We start from the raw sequence: 25,105 nt of genomic DNA, 5'->3' as shown, positions 1-25,105 counted from the left end.
TTGACCCAGGCGTTCTCTCTAGGTTCTTACCAACAAAGCAGAAGCAGCACACAAAAGAAACATAAGCACATCTCCCTCTATCAACACAGTTGTGAGTTTCCCAACCTTCCTCCTAAAGACGTGCAGGTGAGTGACAAGGTGGCCGAATGGTTAAGGCGATGGACTGCTAATCCACTCTTTATGCGTGTGTTCGAATCCCATCGTCTTCGTTTGTTGTCTTTAGTGTTTCGAGAGAGCCATGTCGCATGGAAAAGCCGTTCAAAGTACATTGCTGCCGACTTTAACGACATCACCATTAAAATAGCTGCAGAAACACACCACAGCCCAGCTTCGGGCAGTCGTGCTGGCGAGTGACGAGGTGGCCGACTGGTTAAAGCGATGGACTGCTAATCCATTGTGCTCTGCACGCGTGGGTTCGAATCCCATCCTCGTCGTTTGTTGTCTTTAGTGTTTCGAGAGAGCCAAGTGCGCATGGAAAAGCCGTTCAAAGGACATTGCTGCCGACTTTAACGACATCATCATTAAAATAGCTGCAGAAACACACCAGCTTCGGGCAGTTGTGCAGGCGAGTGACGAGGTGGCCGAGTGGTTAAGGCGATGGACTGCTAATCCATTGTGCTCTGCACGCGTGGGTTCGAATCCCATCCTCGTCGTTCGCCAGACGAAAGAAATCCAGACAAGGTAGCGACGTCTCCTGTGCTTTTATCTGGACATGGAACGACAGGGTGGTATCACGTTTTAAACTGCCATGTAATCAGCCTTTTGGAACGGCCGGCTGCATGGTGTGTCTATGAAACAGGTGAGTGAAATGCACATAGAGGTTTATTAATTGTTCTCTCTTAGCTCAAAGAACAAAATGTGCGGTATTTTTGATGGGAGATACTTATGGCTATCCTGGTTACAAAGGGCCAGAGTTATAACCCTCAATCTCCAAGAACATGTTTGAGTTTGGGATCGATTCGATGAGCCCCCTACCAGTTTGGGTAGGATAATGAAGAGTGCAAGGACACTGCAAACATATTCTGAGAGAGGTCCAATGTAAGCTATGCTGCCATTTTCTTGACCCAGGCGTTCTCTCTAGGTTCTTACCAACAAAGCAGAAGCAGCACACAAAAGAAACATATGCACATCTCCCTCTATCAACACAGTTGTGAGTTTCCCAACCTTCCTCCTAAAGACGTGTAGGTGAGTGACGAGGTGGCCGAATGGTTAAGGTGATGGACTGCTGATTCATTGTGCTCTTCATGCGTTTGTTCGAATCCCATCATAGGCGTTTGTTGTCTTTAGTGTTTCGAGAGAGCCAAGTGCGCATGGAAAAGCCGTTCAAAGTACGTTGCTGCCGACTTTAACGACATCATCATTAAAATAGCTGCAGAAACACACCAGCTTCGGGCAGTTGTGCAGGCGAGTGATTAAGGTGATGTACTGCTAATCCATTGTGCTCTGCACGCGTGGGTTCGAATCCCATCCACGACGTTTGATGTCTTTAGTGTTTCGAGAGAGCCAAGTTCGCATGGAAAAGCAGTTCAAATGACATTGCTGCCGACTTTAACGACATCATCCTTAAAATAGCTGCAGAAACACACCACGGCCCAGCTTCGGGCAGATGAGCAGGTGAGTGACGAGGTGGCCGAGTCGTTAAGGCGATGCACTGCTAATCCATTGTGTTCTGCACTCGTGGGTTCGAATCCCATCCTCGTCGTTTGTTGTCTTTAGTGTTCAAGAAAGCCAAGTGTGCCTGGCAAAGCTTTTTGCTTCCAACTATAACGTCATCATACTAAAGATAGATGCAGAAAAACTCTACGTGCAGGCGAGTTGCTGCGTGGTTAAGGCGATGGACTGCTAATCCTTTGTGCTCTGTGCGCATGGGTTTGAGTCCCATCTTTGGTGTTTAGTTTCACAGGGAGTCTAAAGGACAGGTCAACCGCAGGGGTGCAGCTCATGGCAAGCTTTTAATTATAACTGTATTTCGGTTATGAGAGCCCCCTGGTTAATGGATATAATCATTTTAAATACAAAAACACGTTCAAGGGAGGTCCAAATCCTGGCTAAACCAGCCACCTTCAAGCTTATGCTTTCAACACCACAGCGAAAACAGAATGTAAAAAAAGCAAAAGTAAAATTCCCCTTTACAACAAGTCATGAAGCCTCTCAAGAGACTGTCAAAAATTGCCAGGGCTGACTGTATTTCAAGTCATCCCAGCGGGGTATTGGGTAAAGTTTTCAACCAGCAAAGATCACGTCTCGGATGAGCCTCATAGACTATGATATTGCCTCTGCGAAAGAATGCCAGACAAGGTAGCGACGTCTCCTGTGCTTTTATCTGGACATGGAACGACAGGGTGGTATCACGTTTTAAACTGCCATGTAATCAGCCTTTTGGAACGGCCGGCTGCATGGTGTGTCTATGAAACAGGTGAGTGAAATGCACATAGAGGTTTATTAATTGTTCTCTCTTAGCTCAAAGAACAAAATGTGCGGTATTTTTTATGGGATATACTTATGAGTATCCTGGTAACAAAGGGGCAGAGTTATAAGCCTCAATCTCCAAGAACATGTTTGAGTTTTGGATCGATTCGATGAGCCCCCTACCAGTTTGGGTAGGATAATGAAGAGTGCAAGGACACTGCAAACATATTCTGAGAGAGGTCCAATGTAAGCTATGCTGCCATTTTCTTGACCCAGGCGTTCTCTCTAGGTTCTTACCAACAAAGCAGAAGCAGCACACAAAAGAAACATAAGCACATCTCCCTCTATCAACACAGTTGTGAGTTTCCCAACCTTCCTCCTAAAGACGTGCAGGTGAGTGACAAGGTGGCCGAATGGTTAAGGCGATGGACTGCTAATCCACTCTTTATGCGTGTGTTCGAATCCCATCGTCTTCGTTTGTTGTCTTTAGTGTTTCGAGAGAGCCATGTCGCATGGAAAAGCCGTTCAAAGTACATTGCTGCCGACTTTAACGACATCACCATTAAAATAGCTGCAGAAACACACCACAGCCCAGCTTCGGGCAGTCGTGCTGGCGAGTGACGAGGTGGCCGACTGGTTAAAGCGATGGACTGCTAATCCATTGTGCTCTGCACGCGTGGGTTCGAATCCCATCCTCGTCGTTTGTTGTCTTTAGTGTTTCGAGAGAGCCAAGTGCGCATGGAAAAGCCGTTCAAAGGACATTGCTGCCGACTTTAACGACATCATCATTAAAATAGCTGCAGAAACACACCAGCTTCGGGCAGTTGTGCAGGCGAGTGACGAGGTGGCCGAGTGGTTAAGGCGATGGACTGCTAATCCATTGTGCTCTGCACGCGTGGGTTCGAATCCCATCCTCGTCGTTCGCCAGACGAAAGAAATCCAGACAAGGTAGCGACGTCTCCTGTGCTTTTATCTGGACATGGAACGACAGGGTGGTATCACGTTTTAAACTGCCATGTAATCAGCCTTTTGGAACGGCCGGCTGCATGGTGTGTCTATGAAACAGGTGAGTGAAATGCACATAGAGGTTTATTAATTGTTCTCTCTTAGCTCAAAGAACAAAATGTGCGGTATTTTTGATGGGAGATACTTATGGCTATCCTGGTTACAAAGGGCCAGAGTTATAACCCTCAATCTCCAAGAACATGTTTGAGTTTGGGATCGATTCGATGAGCCCCCTACCAGTTTGGGTAGGATAATGAAGAGTGCAAGGACACTGCAAACATATTCTGAGAGAGGTCCAATGTAAGCTATGCTGCCATTTTCTTGACCCAGGCGTTCTCTCTAGGTTCTTACCAACAAAGCAGAAGCAGCACACAAAAGAAACATATGCACATCTCCCTCTATCAACACAGTTGTGAGTTTCCCAACCTTCCTCCTAAAGACGTGTAGGTGAGTGACGAGGTGGCCGAATGGTTAAGGTGATGGACTGCTGATTCATTGTGCTCTTCATGCGTTTGTTCGAATCCCATCATAGGCGTTTGTTGTCTTTAGTGTTTCGAGAGAGCCAAGTGCGCATGGAAAAGCCGTTCAAAGTACGTTGCTGCCGACTTTAACGACATCATCATTAAAATAGCTGCAGAAACACACCAGCTTCGGGCAGTTGTGCAGGCGAGTGATTAAGGTGATGTACTGCTAATCCATTGTGCTCTGCACGCGTGGGTTCGAATCCCATCCACGACGTTTGATGTCTTTAGTGTTTCGAGAGAGCCAAGTTCGCATGGAAAAGCAGTTCAAATGACATTGCTGCCGACTTTAACGACATCATCCTTAAAATAGCTGCAGAAACACACCACGGCCCAGCTTCGGGCAGATGAGCAGGTGAGTGACGAGGTGGCCGAGTCGTTAAGGCGATGCACTGCTAATCCATTGTGTTCTGCACTCGTGGGTTCGAATCCCATCCTCGTCGTTTGTTGTCTTTAGTGTTCAAGAAAGCCAAGTGTGCCTGGCAAAGCTTTTTGCTTCCAACTATAACGTCATCATACTAAAGATAGATGCAGAAAAACTCTACGTGCAGGCGAGTTGTGCGTGGTTAAGGCGATGGACTGCTAATCCTTTGTGCTCTGTGCGCATGGGTTTGAGTCCCATCTTTGGTGTTTAGTTTCACAGGGAGTCTAAAGGACAGGTCAACCGCAGGGGTGCAGCTCATGGCAAGCTTTTAATTATAACTGTATTTCGGTTATGAGAGCCCCCTGGTTAATGGATATAATCATTTTAAATACAAAAACACGTTCAAGGGAGGTCCAAATCCTGGCTAAACCAGCCACCTTCAAGCTTATGCTTTCAACACCACAGCGAAAACAGAATGTAAAAAAAGCAAAAGTAAAATTCCCCTTTACAACAAGTCATGAAGCCTCTCAAGAGACTGTCAAAAATTGCCAGGGCTGACTGTATTTCAAGTCATCCCAGCGGGGTATTGGGTAAAGTTTTCAACCAGCAAAGATCACGTCTCGGATGAGCCTCATAGACTATGATATTGCCTCTGCGAAAGAATGCCAGACAAGGTAGCGACGTCTCCTGTGCTTTTATCTGGACATGGAACGACAGGGTGGTATCACGTTTTAAACTGCCATGTAATCAGCCTTTTGGAACGGCCGGCTGCATGGTGTGTCTATGAAACAGGTGAGTGAAATGCACATAGAGGTTTATTAATTGTTCTCTCTTAGCTCAAAGAACAAAATGTGCGGTATTTTTTATGGGATATACTTATGAGTATCCTGGTAACAAAGGGGCAGAGTTATAAGCCTCAATCTCCAAGAACATGTTTGAGTTTTGGATCGATTCGATGAGCCCCCTACCAGTTTGGGTAGGATAATGAAGAGTGCAAGGACACTGCAAACATATTCTGAGAGAGGTCCAATGTAAGCTATGCTGCCATTTTCTTGACCCAGGCGTTCTCTCTAGGTTCTTACCAACAAAGCAGAAGCAGCACACAAAAGAAACATAAGCACATCTCCCTCTATCAACACAGTTGTGAGCTCAAACCTTCCTCCTAAAGACGTGCAGGTGAGTGACAAGGTGGCCGAATGGTTAAGGCGATGGACTGCTAATCCACTCTTTATGCGTGTGTTCGAATCCCATCGTCTTCGTTTGTTGTCTTTAGTGTTTCGAGAGAGCCATGTCGCATGGAAAAGCCGTTCAAAGTACATTGCTGCCGACTTTAACGACATCACCATTAAAATAGCTGCAGAAACACACCACAGCCCAGCTTCGGGCAGTCGTGCTGGCGAGTGACGAGGTGGCCGACTGGTTAAAGCGATGGACTGCTAATCCATTGTGCTCTGCACGCGTGGGTTCGAATCCCATCCTCGTCGTTTGTTGTCTTTAGTGTTTCGAGAGAGCCAAGTGCGCATGGAAAAGCCGTTCAAAGGACATTGCTGCCGACTTTAACGACATCATCATTAAAATAGCTGCAGAAACACACCAGCTTCGGGCAGTTGTGCAGGCGAGTGACGAGGTGGCCGAGTGGTTAAGGCGATGGACTGCTAATCCATTGTGCTCTGCACGCGTGGGTTCGAATCCCATCCTCGTCGTTCGCCAGACGAAAGAAATCCAGACAAGGTAGCGACGTCTCCTGTGCTTTTATCTGGACATGGAACGACAGGGTGGTATCACGTTTTAAACTGCCATGTAATCAGCCTTTTGGAACGGCCAGCTGCATGGTGTGTCTATGAAACAGGTGAGTGAAATGCACATAGAGGTTTATTAATTGTTCTCTCTTAGCTCAAAGAACAAAATGTGCGGTATTTTTGATGGGAGATACTTATGGCTATCCTGGTTACAAAGGGCCAGAGTTATAACCCTCAATCTCCAAGAACATGTTTGAGTTTGGGATCGATTCGATGAGCCCCCTACCAGTTTGGGTAGGATAATGAAGAGTGCAAGGACACTGCAAACATATTCTGAGAGAGGTCCAATGTAAGCTATGCTGCCATTTTCTTGACCCAGGCGTTCTCTCTAGGTTCTTACCAACAAAGCAGAAGCAGCACACAAAAGAAACATATGCACATCTCCCTCTATCAACACAGTTGTGAGTTTCCCAACCTTCCTCCTAAAGACGTGTAGGTGAGTGACGAGGTGGCCGAATGGTTAAGGTGATGGACTGCTGATTCATTGTGCTCTTCATGCGTTTGTTCGAATCCCATCATAGGCGTTTGTTGTCTTTAGTGTTTCGAGAGAGCCAAGTGCGCATGGAAAAGCCGTTCAAAGTACGTTGCTGCCGACTTTAACGACATCATCATTAAAATAGCTGCAGAAACACACCAGCTTCGGGCAGTTGTGCAGGCGAGTGATTAAGGTGATGTACTGCTAATCCATTGTGCTCTGCACGCGTGGGTTCGAATCCCATCCACGACGTTTGATGTCTTTAGTGTTTCGAGAGAGCCAAGTTCGCATGGAAAAGCAGTTCAAATGACATTGCTGCCGACTTTAACGACATCATCCTTAAAATAGCTGCAGAAACACACCACGGCCCAGCTTCGGGCAGATGAGCAGGTGAGTGACGAGGTGGCCGAGTCGTTAAGGCGATGCACTGCTAATCCATTGTGTTCTGCACTCGTGGGTTCGAATCCCATCCTCGTCGTTTGTTGTCTTTAGTGTTCAAGAAAGCCAAGTGTGCCTGGCAAAGCTTTTTGCTTCCAACTATAACGTCATCATACTAAAGATAGATGCAGAAAAACTCTACGTGCAGGCGAGTTGTGCGTGGTTAAGGCGATGGACTGCTAATCCTTTGTGCTCTGTGCGCATGGGTTTGAGTCCCATCTTTGGTGTTTAGTTTCACAGGGAGTCTAAAGGACAGGTCAACCGCAGGGGTGCAGCTCATGGCAAGCTTTTAATTATAACTGTATTTCGGTTATGAGAGCCCCCTGGTTAATGGATATAATCATTTTAAATACAAAAACACGTTCAAGGGAGGTCCAAATCCTGGCTAAACCAGCCACCTTCAAGCTTATGCTTTCAACACCACAGCGAAAACAGAATGTAAAAAAAGCAAAAGTAAAATTCCCCTTTACAACAAGTCATGAAGCCTCTCAAGAGACTGTCAAAAATTGCCAGGGCTGACTGTATTTCAAGTCATCCCAGCGGGGTATTGGGTAAAGTTTTCAACCAGCAAAGATCACGTCTCGGATGAGCCTCATAGACTATGATATTGCCTCTGCGAAAGAATGCCAGACAAGGTAGCGACGTCTCCTGTGCTTTTATCTGGACATGGAACGACAGGGTGGTATCACGTTTTAAACTGCCATGTAATCAGCCTTTTGGAACGGCCGGCTGCATGGTGTGTCTATGAAACAGGTGAGTGAAATGCACATAGAGGTTTATTAATTGTTCTCTCTTAGCTCAAAGAACAAAATGTGCGGTATTTTTTATGGGATATACTTATGAGTATCCTGGTAACAAAGGGGCAGAGTTATAAGCCTCAATCTCCAAGAACATGTTTGAGTTTTGGATCGATTCGATGAGCCCCCTACCAGTTTGGGTAGGATAATGAAGAGTGCAAGGACACTGCAAACATATTCTGAGAGAGGTCCAATGTAAGCTATGCTGCCATTTTCTTGACCCAGGCGTTCTCTCTAGGTTCTTACCAACAAAGCAGAAGCAGCACACAAAAGAAACATAAGCACATCTCCCTCTATCAACACAGTTGTGAGCTCAAACCTTCCTCCTAAAGACGTGCAGGTGAGTGACAAGGTGGCCGAATGGTTAAGGCGATGGACTGCTAATCCACTCTTTATGCGTGTGTTCGAATCCCATCGTCTTCGTTTGTTGTCTTTAGTGTTTCGAGAGAGCCATGTCGCATGGAAAAGCCGTTCAAAGTACATTGCTGCCGACTTTAACGACATCACCATTAAAATAGCTGCAGAAACACACCACAGCCCAGCTTCGGGCAGTCGTGCTGGCGAGTGACGAGGTGGCCGACTGGTTAAAGCGATGGACTGCTAATCCATTGTGCTCTGCACGCGTGGGTTCGAATCCCATCCTCGTCGTTTGTTGTCTTTAGTGTTTCGAGAGAGCCAAGTGCGCATGGAAAAGCCGTTCAAAGGACATTGCTGCCGACTTTAACGACATCATCATTAAAATAGCTGCAGAAACACACCAGCTTCGGGCAGTTGTGCAGGCGAGTGACGAGGTGGCCGAGTGGTTAAGGCGATGGACTGCTAATCCATTGTGCTCTGCACGCGTGGGTTCGAATCCCATCCTCGTCGTTCGCCAGACGAAAGAAATCCAGACAAGGTAGCGACGTCTCCTGTGCTTTTATCTGGACATGGAACGACAGGGTGGTATCACGTTTTAAACTGCCATGTAATCAGCCTTTTGGAACGGCCAGCTGCATGGTGTGTCTATGAAACAGGTGAGTGAAATGCACATAGAGGTTTATTAATTGTTCTCTCTTAGCTCAAAGAACAAAATGTGCGGTATTTTTGATGGGAGATACTTATGGCTATCCTGGTTACAAAGGGCCAGAGTTATAACCCTCAATCTCCAAGAACATGTTTGAGTTTGGGATCGATTCGATGAGCCCCCTACCAGTTTGGGTAGGATAATGAAGAGTGCAAGGACACTGCAAACATATTCTGAGAGAGGTCCAATGTAAGCTATGCTGCCATTTTCTTGACCCAGGCGTTCTCTCTAGGTTCTTACCAACAAAGCAGAAGCAGCACACAAAAGAAACATATGCACATCTCCCTCTATCAACACAGTTGTGAGTTTCCCAACCTTCCTCCTAAAGACGTGTAGGTGAGTGACGAGGTGGCCGAATGGTTAAGGTGATGGACTGCTGATTCATTGTGCTCTTCATGCGTTTGTTCGAATCCCATCATAGGCGTTTGTTGTCTTTAGTGTTTCGAGAGAGCCAAGTGCGCATGGAAAAGCCGTTCAAAGTACGTTGCTGCCGACTTTAACGACATCATCATTAAAATAGCTGCAGAAACACACCAGCTTCGGGCAGTTGTGCAGGCGAGTGATTAAGGTGATGTACTGCTAATCCATTGTGCTCTGCACGCGTGGGTTCGAATCCCATCCACGACGTTTGATGTCTTTAGTGTTTCGAGAGAGCCAAGTTCGCATGGAAAAGCAGTTCAAATGACATTGCTGCCGACTTTAACGACATCATCCTTAAAATAGCTGCAGAAACACACCACGGCCCAGCTTCGGGCAGATGAGCAGGTGAGTGACGAGGTGGCCGAGTCGTTAAGGCGATGCACTGCTAATCCATTGTGTTCTGCACTCGTGGGTTCGAATCCCATCCTCGTCGTTTGTTGTCTTTAGTGTTCAAGAAAGCCAAGTGTGCCTGGCAAAGCTTTTTGCTTCCAACTATAACGTCATCATACTAAAGATAGATGCAGAAAAACTCTACGTGCAGGCGAGTTGCTGCGTGGTTAAGGCGATGGACTGCTAATCCTTTGTGCTCTGTGCGCATGGGTTTGAGTCCCATCTTTGGTGTTTAGTTTCACAGGGAGTCTAAAGGACAGGTCAACCGCAGGGGTGCAGCTCATGGCAAGCTTTTAATTATAACTGTATTTCGGTTATGAGAGCCCCCTGGTTAATGGATATAATCATTTTAAATACAAAAACACGTTCAAGGGAGGTCCAAATCCTGGCTAAACCAGCCACCTTCAAGCTTATGCTTTCAACACCACAGCGAAAACAGAATGTAAAAAAAGCAAAAGTAAAATTCCCCTTTACAACAAGTCATGAAGCCTCTCAAGAGACTGTCAAAAATTGCCAGGGCTGACTGTATTTCAAGTCATCCCAGCGGGGTATTGGGTAAAGTTTTCAACCAGCAAAGATCACGTCTCGGATGAGCCTCATAGACTATGATATTGCCTCTGCGAAAGAATGCCAGACAAGGTAGCGACGTCTCCTGTGCTTTTATCTGGACATGGAACGACAGGGTGGTATCACGTTTTAAACTGCCATGTAATCAGCCTTTTGGAACGGCCGGCTGCATGGTGTGTCTATGAAACAGGTGAGTGAAATGCACATAGAGGTTTATTAATTGTTCTCTCTTAGCTCAAAGAACAAAATGTGCGGTATTTTTTATGGGATATACTTATGAGTATCCTGGTAACAAAGGGGCAGAGTTATAAGCCTCAATCTCCAAGAACATGTTTGAGTTTTGGATCGATTCGATGAGCCCCCTACCAGTTTGGGTAGGATAATGAAGAGTGCAAGGACACTGCAAACATATTCTGAGAGAGGTCCAATGTAAGCTATGCTGCCATTTTCTTGACCCAGGCGTTCTCTCTAGGTTCTTACCAACAAAGCAGAAGCAGCACACAAAAGAAACATAAGCACATCTCCCTCTATCAACACAGTTGTGAGTTTCCCAACCTTCCTCCTAAAGACGTGCAGGTGAGTGACAAGGTGGCCGAATGGTTAAGGCGATGGACTGCTAATCCACTCTTTATGCGTGTGTTCGAATCCCATCGTCTTCGTTTGTTGTCTTTAGTGTTTCGAGAGAGCCATGTCGCATGGAAAAGCCGTTCAAAGTACATTGCTGCCGACTTTAACAACATCACCATTAAAATAGCTGCAGAAACACACCACAGCCCAGCTTCGGGCAGTCGTGCTGGCGAGTGACGAGGTGGCCGACTGGTTAAAGCGATGGACTGCTAATCCATTATGCTCTGCACGCGTGGGTTCGAATCCCATCCTCGTCGTTCGCCAGACAAGGTAGCGACGTCTCCTGTGCTTTTATCTGGACATGGAACGACAGGGTGGTATCACGTTTTAAACTGCCATGTAATCAGCCTTTTGGAACGGCCGGCTGCATGGTGTGTCTATGAAACAGGTGAGTGAAATGCACATAGAGGTTTATTAATTGTTCTCTCTTAGCTCAAAGAACAAAATGTGCGGTATTTTTTATGGGATATACTTATGAGTATCCTGGTAACAAAGGGGCAGAGTTATAAGCCTCAATCTCCAAGAACATGTTTGAGTTTTGGATCGATTCGATGAGCCCCCTACCAGTTTGGGTAGGATAATGAAGAGTGCAAGGACACTGCAAACATATTCTGAGAGAGGTCCAATGTAAGCTATGCTGCCATTTTCTTGACCCAGGCGTTCTCTCTAGGTTCTTACCAACAAAGCAGAAGCAGCACACAAAAGAAACATAAGCACATCTCCCTCTATCAACACAGTTGTGAGTTTCCCAACCTTCCTCCTAAAGACGTGCAGGTGAGTGACAAGGTGGCCGAATGGTTAAGGCGATGGACTGCTAATCCACTCTTTATGCGTGTGTTCGAATCCCATCGTCTTCGTTTGTTGTCTTTAGTGTTTCGAGAGAGCCATGTCGCATGGAAAAGCCGTTCAAAGTACATTGCTGCCGACTTTAACGACATCACCATTAAAATAGCTGCAGAAACACACCACAGCCCAGCTTCGGGCAGTCGTGCTGGCGAGTGACGAGGTGGCCGACTGGTTAAAGCGATGGACTGCTAATCCATTGTGCTCTGCACGCGTGGGTTCGAATCCCATCCTCGTCGTTCGCCAGACGAAAGAAATCCAGACAAGGTAGCGACGTCTCCTGTGCTTTTATCTGGACATGGAACGACAGGGTGGTATCACGTTTTAAACTGCCATGTAATCAGCCTTTTGGAACGGCCGGCTGCATGGTGTGTCTATGAAACAGGTGAGTGAAATGCACATAGAGGTTTATTAATTGTTCTCTCTTAGCTCAAAGAACAAAATGTGCGGTATTTTTGATGGGAGATACTTATGGCTATCCTGGTTACAAAGGGCCAGAGTTATAACCCTCAATCTCCAAGAACATGTTTGAGTTTGGGATCGATTCGATGAGCCCCCTACCAGTTTGGGTAGGATAATGAAGAGTGCAAGGACACTGCAAACATATTCTGAGAGAGGTCCAATGTAAGCTATGCTGCCATTTTCTTGACCCAGGCGTTCTCTCTAGGTTCTTACCAACAAAGCAGAAGCAGCACACAAAAGAAACATATGCACATCTCCCTCTATCAACACAGTTGTGAGTTTCCCAACCTTCCTCCTAAAGACGTGTAGGTGAGTGACGAGGTGGCCGAATGGTTAAGGTGATGGACTGCTGATTCATTGTGCTCTTCATGCGTTTGTTCGAATCCCATCATAGGCGTTTGTTGTCTTTAGTGTTTCGAGAGAGCCAAGTGCGCATGGAAAAGCCGTTCAAAGTACGTTGCTGCCGACTTTAACGACATCATCATTAAAATAGCTGCAGAAACACACCAGCTTCGGGCAGTTGTGCAGGCGAGTGATTAAGGTGATGTACTGCTAATCCATTGTGCTCTGCACGCGTGGGTTCGAATCCCATCCACGACGTTTGATGTCTTTAGTGTTTCGAGAGAGCCAAGTTCGCATGGAAAAGCAGTTCAAATGACATTGCTGCCGACTTTAACGACATCATCCTTAAAATAGCTGCAGAAACACACCACGGCCCAGCTTCGGGCAGATGAGCAGGTGAGTGACGAGGTGGCCGAGTCGTTAAGGCGATGCACTGCTAATCCATTGTGTTCTGCACTCGTGGGTTCGAATCCCATCCTCGTCGTTTGTTGTCTTTAGTGTCAAAGAAAGCCAAGTGTGCCTGGCAAAGCTTTTTGCTTCCAACTATAACGTCATCATACTAAAGATAGATGCAGAAAAACTCTACGTGCAGGCGAGTTGCTGCGTGGTTAAGGCGATGGACTGCTAATCCTTTGTGCTCTGTGCGCATGGGTTTGAGTCCCATCTTTGGTGTTTAGTTTCACAGGGAGTCTAAAGGACAGGTCAACCGCAGGGGTGCAGCTCATGGCAAGCTTTTAATTATAGCTGTATTTCGGTTATGAGAGCCCCCTGGTTAATGGATATAATCATTTTAAATACAAAAACACGTTCAAGGGAGGTCCAAATCCTGGCTAAACCAGCCACCTTCAAGCTTATGCTTTCAACACCACAGCGAAAACAGAATGTAAAAAAAGCAAAAGTAAAATTCCCTTTTACAACAAGTCATGAAGCCTCTCAAGAGACTGTCAAAAATTGCCAGGGCTGACTGTATTTCAAGTCATCCCAGCGGGGTATTGGGTAAAGTTTTCAACCAGCAAAGATCACGTCTCGGATGAGCCTCATAGACTATGATATTGCCTCTGCGAAAGAATGCCAGACAAGGTAGCGACGTCTCCTGTGTTTTTATCTGGACATGGAACGACAGGGTGGTATCACGTTTTAAACTGCCATGTAATCAGCCTTTTGGAACGGCCGGCTGCATGGTGTGTCTATGAAACAGGTGAGTGAAATGCACATAGAGGTTTATTAATTGTTCTCTCTTAGCTCAAAGAACAAAATGTGCGGTATTTTTTATGGGATATACTTATGAGTATCCTGGTAACAAAGGGCCAGAGTTATAACCCTCAATCTCCAAGAACATGTTTGAGTTTGGGATCGATTCGATGAGCCCCCTACCAGTTTGGGTAGGATAATGAAGAGTGCAAGGACACTGCAAACATATTCTGAGAGAGGTCCAATGTAAGCTATGCTGCCATTTTCTTGACCCAGGCGTTCTCTCTAGGTTCTTACCAACAAAGCAGAAGCAGCACACAAAAGAAACATAAGCACATCTCCCTCTATCAACACAGTTGTGAGTTTCCCAACCTTCCTCCTAAAGACGTGCAGGTGAGTGACAAGGTGGCCGAATGGTTAAGGCGATGGACTGCTAATCCACTCTTTATGCGTGTGTTCGAATCCCATCGTCTTCGTTTGTTGTCTTTAGTGTTTCGAGAGAGCCATGTCGCATGGAAAAGCCGTTCAAAGTACATTGCTGCCGACTTTAACGACATCACCATTAAAATAGCTGCAGAAACACACCACAGCCCAGCTTCGGGCAGTCGTGCTGGCGAGTGACGAGGTGGCCGACTGGTTAAAGCGATGGACTGCTAATCCATTGTGCTCTGCACGCGTGGGTTCGAATCCCATCCTCGTCGTTTGTTGTCTTTAGTGTTTCGAGAGAGCCAAGTGCGCATGGAAAAGCCGTTCAAAGGACATTGCTGCCGACTTTAACGACATCATCATTAAAATAGCTGCAGAAACACACCAGCTTCGGGCAGTTGTGCAGGCGACTGACGAGGTGGCCGAGTGGTTAAGGCGATGGACTGCTAATCCATTGTGCTCTGCACGCGTGGGTTCGAATCCCATCCTCGTCGTTCGCCAGACGAAAGAAATCCAGACAAGGTAGCGACGTCTCCTGTGCTTTTATCTGGACATGGAACGACAGGGTGGTATCACGTTTTAAACTGCCATGTAATCAGCCTTTTGGAACGGCCGGCTGCATGGTGTGTCTATGAAACAGGTGAGTGAAATGCACATAGAGGTTTATTAATTGTTCTCTCTTAGCTCAAAGAACAAAATGTGCGGTATTTTTGATGGGAGATACTTATGGCTATCCTGGTTACAAAGGGCCAGAGTTATAACCCTCAATCTCCAAGAACATGTTTGAGTTTGGGATCGATTCGATGAGCCCCCTACCAGTTTGGGTAGGATAATGAAGAGTGCAAGGACACTGCAAACATATTCTGAGAGAGGTCCAATGTAAGCTATGCTGCCATTTTCTTGACCCAGGCGTTCTCTCTAGGTTCTTACCAACAAAGCAGAAGCAGCACACAAAAGAAACATATGCACATCTCCCTCTATCAACACAGTTGTGAGTTTCCCAACCTTCCTCCTAAAGACGTGTAGGTGAGTGACGAGGTGGCCGAATGGTTAAGGTGATGGACTGCTGATTCATTGTGCTCTTCATGCGTTTGTTCGAATCCCATCATAGGCGTTTGTTGTCTTTAGTGTTTCGAGAGAGCCAAGTGCGCATGGAAAAGCCGTTCAAAGTACGTTGCTGCCGACTTTAACGACATCATCATTAAAATAGCTGCAGAAACACACCAGCTTCGGGCAGTTGTGCAGGCGAGTGATTAAGGTGATGTACTGCTAATCCATTGTGCTCTGCACGCGTGGGTTCGAATCCCATCCACGACGTTTGATGTCTTTAGTGTTTCGAGAGAGCCAAGTTCGCATGGAAAAGCAGTTCAAATGACATTGCTGCCGACTTTAACGACATCATCCTTAAAATAGCTGCAGAAACACACCACGGCCCAGCTTCGGGCAGATGAGCAGGTGAGTGACGAGGTGGCCGAGTCGTTAAGGCGATGCACTGCTAATCCATTGTGTTCTGCACTCGTGGGTTCGAATCCCATCCTCGTCGTTTGTTGTCTTTAGTGTTCAAGAAAGCCAAGTGTGCCTGGCAAAGCTTTTTGCTTCCAACTATAACGTCATCATACTAAAGATAGATGCAGAAAAACTCTACGTGCAGGCAAGTTGCTGCGTGGTTAAGGCGATGGACTGCTAATCCTTTGTGCTCTGTGCGCATGGGTTTGAGTCCCATCTTTGGTGTTTAGTTTCACAGGGAGTCTAAAGGACAGGTCAACCGCAGGGGTGCAGCTCATGGCAAGCTTTTAATTATAACTGTATTTCGGTTATGAGAGCCCCCTGGTTAATGGATATAATCATTTTAAATACAAAAACACGTTCAAGGGAGGTCCAAATCCTGGCTAAACCAGCCACCTTCAAGCTTATGCTTTCAACACCACAGCGAAAACAGAATGTAAAAAAAGCAAAAGTAAAATTCCCCTTTACAACAAGTCATGAAGCCTCTCAAGAGACTGTCAAAAATTGCCAGGGCTGACTGTATTTCAAGTCATCCCAGCGGGGTATTGGGTAAAGTTTTCAACCAGCAAAGATCACGTCTCGGATGAGCCTCATAGACTATGATATTGCCTCTGCGAAAGAATGCCAGACAAGGTAGCGACGTCTCCTGTGCTTTTATCTGGACATGGAACGACAGGGTGGTATCACGTTTTAAACTGCCATGTAATCAGCCTTTTGGAACGGCCGGCTGCATGGTGTGTCTATGAAACAGGTGAGTGAAATGCACATAGAGGTTTATTAATTGTTCTCTCTTAGCTCAAAGAACAAAATGTGCGGTATTTTTTATGGGATATACTTATGAGTATCCTGGTAACAAAGGGGCAGAGTTATAAGCCTCAATCTCCAAGAACATGTTTGAGTTTTGGATCGATTCGATGAGCCCCCTACCAGTTTGGGTAGGATAATGAAGAGTGCAAGGACACTGCAAACATATTCTGAGAGAGGTCCAATGTAAGCTATGCTGCCATTTTCTTGACCCAGGCGTTCTCTCTAGGTTCTTACCAACAAAGCAGAAGCAGCACACAAAAGAAACATAAGCACATCTCCCTCTATCAACACAGTTGTGAGTTTCCCAACCTTCCTCCTAAAGACGTGCAGGTGAGTGACAAGGTGGCCGAATGGTTAAGGCGATGGACTGCTAATCCACTCTTTATGCGTGTGTTCGAATCCCATCGTCTTCGTTTGTTGTCTTTAGTGTTTCGAGAGAGCCATGTCGCATGGAAAAGCCGTTCAAAGTACATTGCTGCCGACTTTAACGACATCACCATTAAAATAGCTGCAGAAACACACCACAGCCCAGCTTCGGGCAGTCGTGCTGGCGAGTGACGAGGTGGCCGACTGGTTAAAGCGATGGACTGCTAATCCATTGTGCTCTGCACGCGTGGGTTCGAATCCCATCCTCGTCGTTTGTTGTCTTTAGTGTTTCGAGAGAGCCAAGTGCGCATGGAAAAGCCGTTCAAAGGACATTGCTGCCGACTTTAACGACATCATCATTAAAATAGCTGCAGAAACACACCAGCTTCAGGCAGTTGTGCAGGCGAGTGACGAGGTGGCCGAGTGGTTAAGGCGATGGACTGCTAATCCATTGTGCTCTGCACGCGTGGGTTCGAATCCCATCCTCGTCGTTCGCCAGACGAAAGAAATCCAGACAAGGTAGCGACGTCTCCTGTGCTTTTATCTGGACATGGAACGACAGGGTGGTATCACGTTTTAAACTGCCATGTAATCAGCCTTTTGGAACGGCCGGCTGCATGGTGTGTCTATGAAACAGGTGAGTGAAATGCACATAGAGGTTTATTAATTGTTCTCTCTTAGCTCAAAGAACAAAATGTGCGGTATTTTTGATGGGAGATACTTATGGCTATCCTGGTTACAAAGGGCCAGAGTTATAACCCTCAATCTCCAAGAACATGTTTGAGTTTGGGATCGATTCGATGAGCCCCCTACCAGTTTGGGTAGGATAATGAAGAGTGCAAGGACACTGCAAACATATTCTGAGAGAGGTCCAATGTAAGCTATGCTGCCATTTTCTTGACCCAGGCGTTCTCTCTAGGTTCTTACCAACAAAGCAGAAGCAGCACACAAAAGAAACATAAGCACATCTCCCTCTATCAACACAGTTGTGAGTTTCCCAACCTTCCTCCTAAAGACGTGCAGGTGAGTGACAAGGTGGCCGAATGGTTAAGGCGATGGACTGCTAATCCACTCTTTATGCCTGTGTCGAATCCCATCGTCTTCGTTTGTTGTCTTTAGTGTTTCGAGAGAGCCATGTCGCATGGAAAAGCCGTTCAAAGTACATTGCTGCCAACTTTAACGACATCACCATTAAAATAGCTGCAGAAACACACCACAGCCCAGCTTCGGGCAGTCGTGCTGGCGAGTGACGAGGTGGCCGACTGGTTAAAGCGATGGACTGCTAATCCATTGTGCTCTTTATGTGTGGGTTCGAATCCCATCCTCGTCGTTTGATGTCTCTAGTGTTTCGAGAGAGCCAAGTGCGCATGGAAAAGCCGTTCAAATGACATTGCTGCCGACTTTAACGACATCATCCTTAAAATAGCTGCAGAAACACACCACACCCCAGCTTCGGGCAGATGTGCAGGCGTAGTGACGAGGTGGCCGAGTGGTTAAGGCGATGGACTGCTAATCCATTGTGCTCTGCACGCGTGGGTTCGAATCCCATCCTCGTCGTTTGTTGTCTTTAGTGTTTCGAGAGAGCCAAGTGCGCATGGAAAAGCCGTTCAAATGACATTGCTGCCGACTTTAACGACTTCATCCTTAAAATAGCTGCAGAAACACACCACAGCCCAGCTTCGGCCAGATGAGCAGGTGAGTGACGAGGTGGCCGAGTGGTTAACGCGATGGACTGCTAATCCATTCTGCTCTGCACGCGTTTGTTCGAATCCCATCCATGTCGTTTGATGTCTCTAGTGTTTCGAGAGAGCCAAGTGCGCATGGAAAAGCCGTTCAAATGACATTGCTGCCGACTTTAACGACATCATCCTTAAAATAGCTGCAGAAACACACCAGAGCCCAGCTTCGGGCAGATGAGCAGGTGAGTGACGAGGTGGCCGAGTGGTTAAGGCGATGGACTGCTAATCCATTGTGCTCTGCACGCGTGGGTTCGAATCCCATCCTCGTCGTTTGTTGTCTTTAGTGTTTCGAGAGAGCCAAGTGCGCATGGAAAAGCCGTTCAAAGGACATTGCTGCAGACTTTAACGACATCATCATTAAAATAGCTGCAGAAACACACCAGCTTCGGGCAGTTGTGCAGGCGAGTGACGAGGTGGCAGAGTGGTTAAGGCGATGGACTGCTAATCCATTGTGCTCTGCACGCGTGGGTTCGAATCCCATCCTCGTCTTTCGCCAGACAAGGTAGCGACGTCTCCTGTGCTTTTATCTGGACATGGAACGACAGGGTGGTATCACGTTTTAAACTGCCATGTAATCAGCCTTTTGGAACGGCCGGCTGCATGGTGTGTCTATGAAACAGGTGAGTGAAATGCACATAGAGGTTTATTAATTGTTCTCTCTTAGCTCAAAGAACAAAATGTGCGGTATTTTTTATGGGATATACTTATGAGTATCCTGGTAACAAAGGGGCAGAGTTATAAGCCTCAATCTCCAAGAACATGTTTGAGTTTTGGATCGATTCGATGAGCCCCCTACCAGTTTGGGTAGGATAATGAAGAGTGCAAGGACACTGCAAACATATTCTGAGAGAGGTCCAATGTAAGCTATGCTGCCATTTTCTTGACCCAGGCGTTCTCTCTAGGTTCTTACCAACAAAGCAGAAGCAGCACACAAAAGAAACATAAGCACATCTCCCTCTATCAACACAGTTGTGAGTTTCCCAACCTTCCTCCTAAAGACGTGCAGGTGAGTGACAAGGTGGCCGAATGGTTAAGGCGATGGACTGCTAATCCACTCTTTATGCGTGTGTTCGAATCCCATCGTCTTCGTTTGTTGTCTTTAGTGTTTCGAGAGAGCCATGTCGCATGGAAAAGCCGTTCAAAGTACATTGCTGCCGACTTTAACGACATCACCATTAAAATAGCTGCAGAAACACACCACAGCCCAGCTTCGGGCAGTCGTGCTGGCGAGTGACGAGGTGGCCGACTGGTTAAAGCGATGGACTGCTAATCCATTGTGCTCTGCACGCGTGGGTTCGAATCCCATCCTCTTCGTTCGCCAGACAAGGTAGCGACGTCTCCTGTGCTTTTATCTGGACATGGAACGACAGGGTGGTATCACGTTTTAAACTGCCATGTAATCAGCCTTTTGGAACGGCCGGCTGCATGGTGTGTCTATGAAACAGGTGAGTGAAATGCACATAGAGGTTTATTAATTGTTCTCTCTTAGCTCAAAGAACAAAATGTGCGGTATTTTTTATGGGATATACTTATGAGTATCCTGGTAACAAAGGGGCAGAGTTATAAGCCTCAATCTCCAAGAACATGTTTGAGTTTTGGATCGATTCGATGAGCCCCCTACCAATTTGGGTAGGATAATGAAGAGTGCAAGGACACTGCAAACATATTCTGAGAGAGGTCCAATGTAAGCTATGCTGCCATTTTCTTGACCCAGGCGTTCTCTCTAGGTTCTTACCAACAAAGCAGAAGCAGCACACAAAAGAAACATAAGCACATCTCCCTCTATCAACACAGTTGTGAGTTTCCCAACCTTCCTCCTAAAGACGTGCAGGTGAGTGACAAGGTGGCCGAATGGTTAAGGCGATGGACTGCTAATCCACTCTTTATGCGTGTGTTCGAATCCCATCGTCTTCGTTTGTTGTCTTTAGTGTTTCGAGAGAGCCATGTCGCATGGAAAAGCCGTTCAAAGTACATTGCTGCCGACTTTAACGACATCACCATTAAAATAGCTGCAGAAACACACCACAGCCCAGCTTCGGGCAGTCGTGCTGGCGAGTGACGAGGTGGCCGACTGGTTAAAGCGATGGACTGCTAATCCATTGTGCTCTGCACGCGTGGGTTCGAATCCCATCCTCGTCGTTTGTTGTCTTTAGTGTTTCGAGAGAGCCAAGTGCGCATGGAAAAGCCGTTCAAAGGACATTGCTGCCGACTTTAACGACATCATCATTATAATAGCTGCAGAAACACACCAGCTTCAGGCAGTTGTGCAGGCGAGTGACGAGGTGGCCGAGTGGTTAAGGCGATGGACTGCTAATCCATTGTGCTCTGCACGCGTGGGTTCGAATCCCATCCTCGTCGTTCGCCAGACGAAAGAAATCCAGAAAAGGTAGCGACGTCTCCTGTGCTTTTATCTGGACATGGAACGACAGGGTGGTATCACGTTTTAAACTGCCATGTAATCAGCCTTTTGGAACGGCCGGCTGCATGGTGTGTCTATGAAACAGGTGAGTGAAATGCACATAGAGGTTTATTAATTGTTCTCTCTTAGCTCAAAGAACAAAATGTGCGGTATTTTTGATGGGAGATACTTATGGCTATCCTGGTTACAAAGGGCCAGAGTTATAACCCTCAATCTCCAAGAACATGTTTGAGTTTGGGATCGATTCGATGAGCCCCCTACCAGTTTGGGTAGGATAATGAAGAGTGCAAGGACACTGCAAACATATTCTGAGAGAGGTCCAATGTAAGCTATGCTGCCATTTTCTTGACCCAGGCGTTCTCTCTAGGTTCTTACCAACAAAGCAGAAGCAGCACACAAAAGAAACATATGCACATCTCCCTCTATCAACACAGTTGTGAGTTTCCCAACCTTCCTCCTAAAGACGTGTAGGTGAGTGACAAGGTGGCCGAATGGTTAAGGCGATGGACTGCTAATCCACTCTTTATGCGTGTGTTCGAATCCCATCGTCTTCGTTTGTTGTCTTTAGTGTTTCGAGAGAGCCATGTCGCATGGAAAAGCCGTTCAAAGTACATTGCTGCCGACTTTAACGACATCATCATTAAAATAGCTGCAGAAACACACCAGCTTCGGGCAGTTGTGCAGGCGAGTGATTAAGGTGATGTACTGCTAATCCATTGTGCTCTGCACGCGTGGGTTCGAATCCCATCCACGACGTTTGATGTCTTTAGTGTTTCGAGAGAGCCAAGTTCGCATGGAAAAGCAGTTCAAATGACATTGCTGCCGACTTTAACGACATCATCCTTAAAATAGCTGCAGAAACACACCACGGCCCAGCTTCGGGCAGATGAGCAGGTGAGTGACGAGGTGGCCGAGTCGTTAAGGCGATGCACTGCTAATCCATTGTGTTCTGCACTCGTGGGTTCGAATCCCATCCTCGTCGTTTGTTGTCTTTAGTGTTCAAGAAAGCCAAGTGTGCCTGGCAAAGCTTTTTGCTTCCAACTATAACGTCATCATACTAAAGATAGATGCAGAAAAACTCTACGTGCAGGCGAGTTGCTGCGTGGTTAAGGCGATGGACTGCTAATCCTTTGTGCTCTGTGCGCATGGGTTTGAGTCCCATCTTTGGTGTTTAGTTTCACAGGGAGTCTAAAGGACAGGTCAACCGCAGGGGTGCAGCTCATGGCAAGCTTTTAATTATAGCTGTATTTCGGTTATGAGAGCCCCCTGGTTAATGGATATAATCATTTTAAATACAAAAACACATTCAAGGGAGGTCCAAATCCTGGCTAAACCAGCCACCTTCAAGCTTATGCTTTCAACACCACAGCGAAAACAGAATGTAAAAAAAGCAAAAGTAAAATTCCCTTTTACAACAAGTCATGAAGCCTCTCAAGAGACTGTCAAAAATTGCCAGGGCTGACTGTATTTCAAGTCATCCCAGCGGGGTATTGGGTAAAGTTTTCAACCAGCAAAGATCACGTCTCGGATGAGCCTCATAGACTATGATATTGCCTCTGCGAAAGAATGCCAGACAAGGTAGCGACGTCTCCTGTGTTTTTATCTGGACATGGAACGACAGGGTGGTATCACGTTTTAAACTGCCATGTAATCAGCCTTTTGGAACGGCCGGCTGCATGGTGTGTCTATGAAACAGGTGAGTGAAATGCACATAGAGGTTTATTAATTGTTCTCTCTTAGCTCAAATAACAAAATGTGCGGTATTTTTTATGGGATATACTTATGAGTATCCTGGTAACAAAGGGGCAGGGTTATAAGCCTCAATCTCCAAGAACATGTTTGAGTTTGGGATCGATTCGATGAGCCCCCTACCAGTTTGGGTAGGATAATGAAGAGTGCAAGGACACTGCAAACATATTCTGAGAGAGGTCCAATGTAAGCTATGCTGCCATTTTCTTGACCCAGGCGTTCTCTCTAGGTTCTTACCAACAAAGCAGAAGCAGCACACAAAAGAAACATAAGCACATCTCCCTCTATCAACACAGTTGTGAGTTTCCCAACCTTCCTCCTAAAGACGTGCAGGTGAGTGACGAGGTGGCCGAATGGTTAAGGTGATGGACTGCTGATTCATTGTGCTCTTCATGCGTTTGTTCGAATCCCATCATAGGCGTTTGTTGTCTTTAGTGTTTCGAGAGAGCCAAGTGCGCATGGAAAAGCCGTTCAAAGTACGTTGCTGCCGACTTTAACGACATCATCATTAAAATAGCTGCAGAAACACACCAGCTTCGGGCAGTTGTGCAGGCGAGTGATTAAGGTGATGTACTGCTAATCCATTGTGCTCTGCACGCGTGGGTTCGAATCCCATCCACGACGTTTGATGTCTTTAGTGTTTCGAGAGAGCCAAGTTCGCATGGAAAAGCAGTTCAAATGACATTGCTGCCGACTTTAACGACATCATCCTTAAAATAGCTGCAGAAACACACCACGGCCCAGCTTCGGGCAGATGAGCAGGTGAGTGACGAGGTGGCCGAGTCGTTAAGGCGATGCACTGCTAATCCATTGTGTTCTGCACTCGTGGGTTCGAATCCCATCCTCGTCGTTTGTTGTCTTTAGTGTTCAAGAAAGCCAAGTGTGCCTGGCAAAGCTTTTTGCTTCCAACTATAACGTCATCATACTAAAGATAGATGCAGAAAAACTCTACGTGCAGGCGAGTTGCTGCGTGGTTAAGGCGATGGACTGCTAATCCTTTGTGCTCTGTGCGCATGGGTTTGAGTCCCATCTTTGGTGTTTAGTTTCACAGGGAGTCTAAAGGACAGGTCAACCGCAGGGGTGCAGCTCATGGCAAGCTTTTAATTATAGCTGTATTTCGGTTATGAGAGCCCCCTGGTTAATGGATATAATCATTTTAAATACAAAAACACGTTCAAGGGAGGTCCAAATCCTGGCTAAACCAGCCACCTTCAAGCTTATGCTTTCAACACCACAGCGAAAACAGAATGTAAAAAAAGCAAAAGTAAAATTCCCTTTTACAACAAGTCATGAAGCCTCTCAAGAGACTGTCAAAAATTGCCAGGGCTGACTGTATTTCAAGTCATCCCAGCGGGGTATTGGGTAAAGTTTTCAACCAGCAAAGATCACGTCTCGGATGAGCCTCATAGACTATGATATTGCCTCTGCGAAAGAATGCCAGACAAGGTAGCGACGTCTCCTGTGTTTTTATCTGGACATGGAACGACAGGGTGGTATCACGTTTTAAACTGCCATGTAATCAGCCTTTTGGAACGGCCGGCTGCATGGTGTGTCTATGAAACAGGTGAGTGAAATGCACATAGAGGTTTATTAATTGTTCTCTCTTAGCTCAAAGAACAAAATGTGCGGTATTTTTTATGGGATATACTTATGAGTATCCTGGTAACAAAGGGGCAGGGTTATAAGCCTCAATCTCCAAGAACATGTTTGAGTTTTGGATCGATTCGATGAGCCCCCTACCAGTTTGGGTAGGATAATGAAGATTGCAAGGACACTGCAAACATATTCTGAGAGAGGTCCAATGTAAGCTATGCTGCCATTTTCTTGACCCAGGCGTTCTCTCTAGGTTCTTACCAACAAAGCAGAAGCAGCACACAAAAGAAACATAAGCACATCTCCCTCTATCAACACAGTTGTGAGTTTCCCAACCTTCCTCCTAAAGACGTGCAGGTGAGTGACAAGGTGGCCGAATGGTTAAGGCGATGGACTGCTAATCCACTCTTTATGCCTGTGTCGAATCCCATCGTCTTCGTTTGTTGTCTTTAGTGTTTCGAGAGAGCCATGTCGCATGGAAAAGCCGTTCAAAGTACATTGCTGCCAACTTTAACGACATCACCATTAAAATAGCTGCAGAAACACACCACAGCCCAGCTTCGGGCAGTCGTGCTGGCGAGTGACGAGGTGGCCGACTGGTTAAAGCGATGGACTGCTAATCCATTGTGCTCTTTATGTGTGGGTTCGAATCCCATCCTCGTCGTTTGATGTCTCTAGTGTTTCGAGAGAGCCAAGTGCGCATGGAAAAGCCGTTCAAATGACATTGCTGCCGACTTTAACGACATCATCCTTAAAATAGCTGCAGAAACACACCACACCCCAGCTT

General features: G+C 46.4%; 18 non-coding genes across 18 annotated transcripts; 10 read left to right on the top strand and 8 right to left on the bottom strand.

Annotated features, from left to right (window-relative positions):
* Positions 1 to 571: 571 nt before the first annotated feature.
* trnas-gcu (transfer RNA serine (anticodon GCU)) lies at positions 572 to 653 on the top strand. Its single transcript has one exon. It is a non-coding gene; the product is annotated as a tRNA-Ser (tRNA).
* Positions 654 to 2,147: 1,494 nt separating this feature from the next.
* LOC143741498 (U4 spliceosomal RNA) lies at positions 2,148 to 2,288 on the bottom strand. The gene has a single exon (XR_013205089.1). It is a non-coding gene; the product is annotated as a U4 spliceosomal RNA (small nuclear RNA).
* Positions 2,289 to 3,247: 959 nt separating this feature from the next.
* Positions 3,248 to 3,329, top strand: trnas-gcu (transfer RNA serine (anticodon GCU)). The gene has a single exon. It is a non-coding gene; the product is annotated as a tRNA-Ser (tRNA).
* Positions 3,330 to 4,822: 1,493 nt separating this feature from the next.
* On the bottom strand, positions 4,823 to 4,963 carry LOC143741490 (U4 spliceosomal RNA). The gene has a single exon (XR_013205083.1). It is a non-coding gene; the product is annotated as a U4 spliceosomal RNA (small nuclear RNA).
* Positions 4,964 to 5,920: 957 nt separating this feature from the next.
* On the top strand, positions 5,921 to 6,002 carry trnas-gcu (transfer RNA serine (anticodon GCU)). The gene has a single exon. It is a non-coding gene; the product is annotated as a tRNA-Ser (tRNA).
* Positions 6,003 to 7,495: 1,493 nt separating this feature from the next.
* On the bottom strand, positions 7,496 to 7,636 carry LOC143741474 (U4 spliceosomal RNA). Its single transcript, XR_013205065.1, has one exon. It is a non-coding gene; the product is annotated as a U4 spliceosomal RNA (small nuclear RNA).
* Positions 7,637 to 8,593: 957 nt separating this feature from the next.
* trnas-gcu (transfer RNA serine (anticodon GCU)) lies at positions 8,594 to 8,675 on the top strand. The gene has a single exon. It is a non-coding gene; the product is annotated as a tRNA-Ser (tRNA).
* A 1,494-nt stretch (positions 8,676 to 10,169) lies between these two features.
* LOC143741464 (U4 spliceosomal RNA) lies at positions 10,170 to 10,310 on the bottom strand. Its single transcript, XR_013205060.1, has one exon. It is a non-coding gene; the product is annotated as a U4 spliceosomal RNA (small nuclear RNA).
* A 3,141-nt stretch (positions 10,311 to 13,451) lies between these two features.
* LOC143741453 (U4 spliceosomal RNA) lies at positions 13,452 to 13,592 on the bottom strand. The gene has a single exon (XR_013205049.1). It is a non-coding gene; the product is annotated as a U4 spliceosomal RNA (small nuclear RNA).
* A 959-nt stretch (positions 13,593 to 14,551) lies between these two features.
* Positions 14,552 to 14,633, top strand: trnas-gcu (transfer RNA serine (anticodon GCU)). Its single transcript has one exon. It is a non-coding gene; the product is annotated as a tRNA-Ser (tRNA).
* Positions 14,634 to 16,127: 1,494 nt separating this feature from the next.
* Positions 16,128 to 16,268, bottom strand: LOC143741445 (U4 spliceosomal RNA). The gene has a single exon (XR_013205039.1). It is a non-coding gene; the product is annotated as a U4 spliceosomal RNA (small nuclear RNA).
* A 959-nt stretch (positions 16,269 to 17,227) lies between these two features.
* Positions 17,228 to 17,309, top strand: trnas-gcu (transfer RNA serine (anticodon GCU)). Its single transcript has one exon. It is a non-coding gene; the product is annotated as a tRNA-Ser (tRNA).
* A 984-nt stretch (positions 17,310 to 18,293) lies between these two features.
* trnas-gcu (transfer RNA serine (anticodon GCU)) lies at positions 18,294 to 18,375 on the top strand. Its single transcript has one exon. It is a non-coding gene; the product is annotated as a tRNA-Ser (tRNA).
* A 370-nt stretch (positions 18,376 to 18,745) lies between these two features.
* trnas-gcu (transfer RNA serine (anticodon GCU)) lies at positions 18,746 to 18,827 on the top strand. Its single transcript has one exon. It is a non-coding gene; the product is annotated as a tRNA-Ser (tRNA).
* A 137-nt stretch (positions 18,828 to 18,964) lies between these two features.
* Positions 18,965 to 19,046, top strand: trnas-gcu (transfer RNA serine (anticodon GCU)). The gene has a single exon. It is a non-coding gene; the product is annotated as a tRNA-Ser (tRNA).
* A 1,787-nt stretch (positions 19,047 to 20,833) lies between these two features.
* trnas-gcu (transfer RNA serine (anticodon GCU)) lies at positions 20,834 to 20,915 on the top strand. Its single transcript has one exon. It is a non-coding gene; the product is annotated as a tRNA-Ser (tRNA).
* A 1,488-nt stretch (positions 20,916 to 22,403) lies between these two features.
* Positions 22,404 to 22,544, bottom strand: LOC143741437 (U4 spliceosomal RNA). The gene has a single exon (XR_013205038.1). It is a non-coding gene; the product is annotated as a U4 spliceosomal RNA (small nuclear RNA).
* Positions 22,545 to 24,020: 1,476 nt separating this feature from the next.
* Positions 24,021 to 24,161, bottom strand: LOC143741430 (U4 spliceosomal RNA). Its single transcript, XR_013205036.1, has one exon. It is a non-coding gene; the product is annotated as a U4 spliceosomal RNA (small nuclear RNA).
* Positions 24,162 to 25,105: the final 944 nt, after the last annotated feature.

Source organism: Siphateles boraxobius, unplaced genomic scaffold, assembly GCF_051911475.1.
Source record: "Siphateles boraxobius isolate OS27281-9 unplaced genomic scaffold, OSU_SipBor_1 1, whole genome shotgun sequence".
NCBI classification, from domain to species: domain Eukaryota; kingdom Metazoa; phylum Chordata; class Actinopteri; order Cypriniformes; family Leuciscidae; genus Siphateles; species Siphateles boraxobius.
The sequence above is the reverse complement of the archived record's forward strand: the minus strand, read 5'-3'. Positions and strand labels throughout refer to the sequence as shown.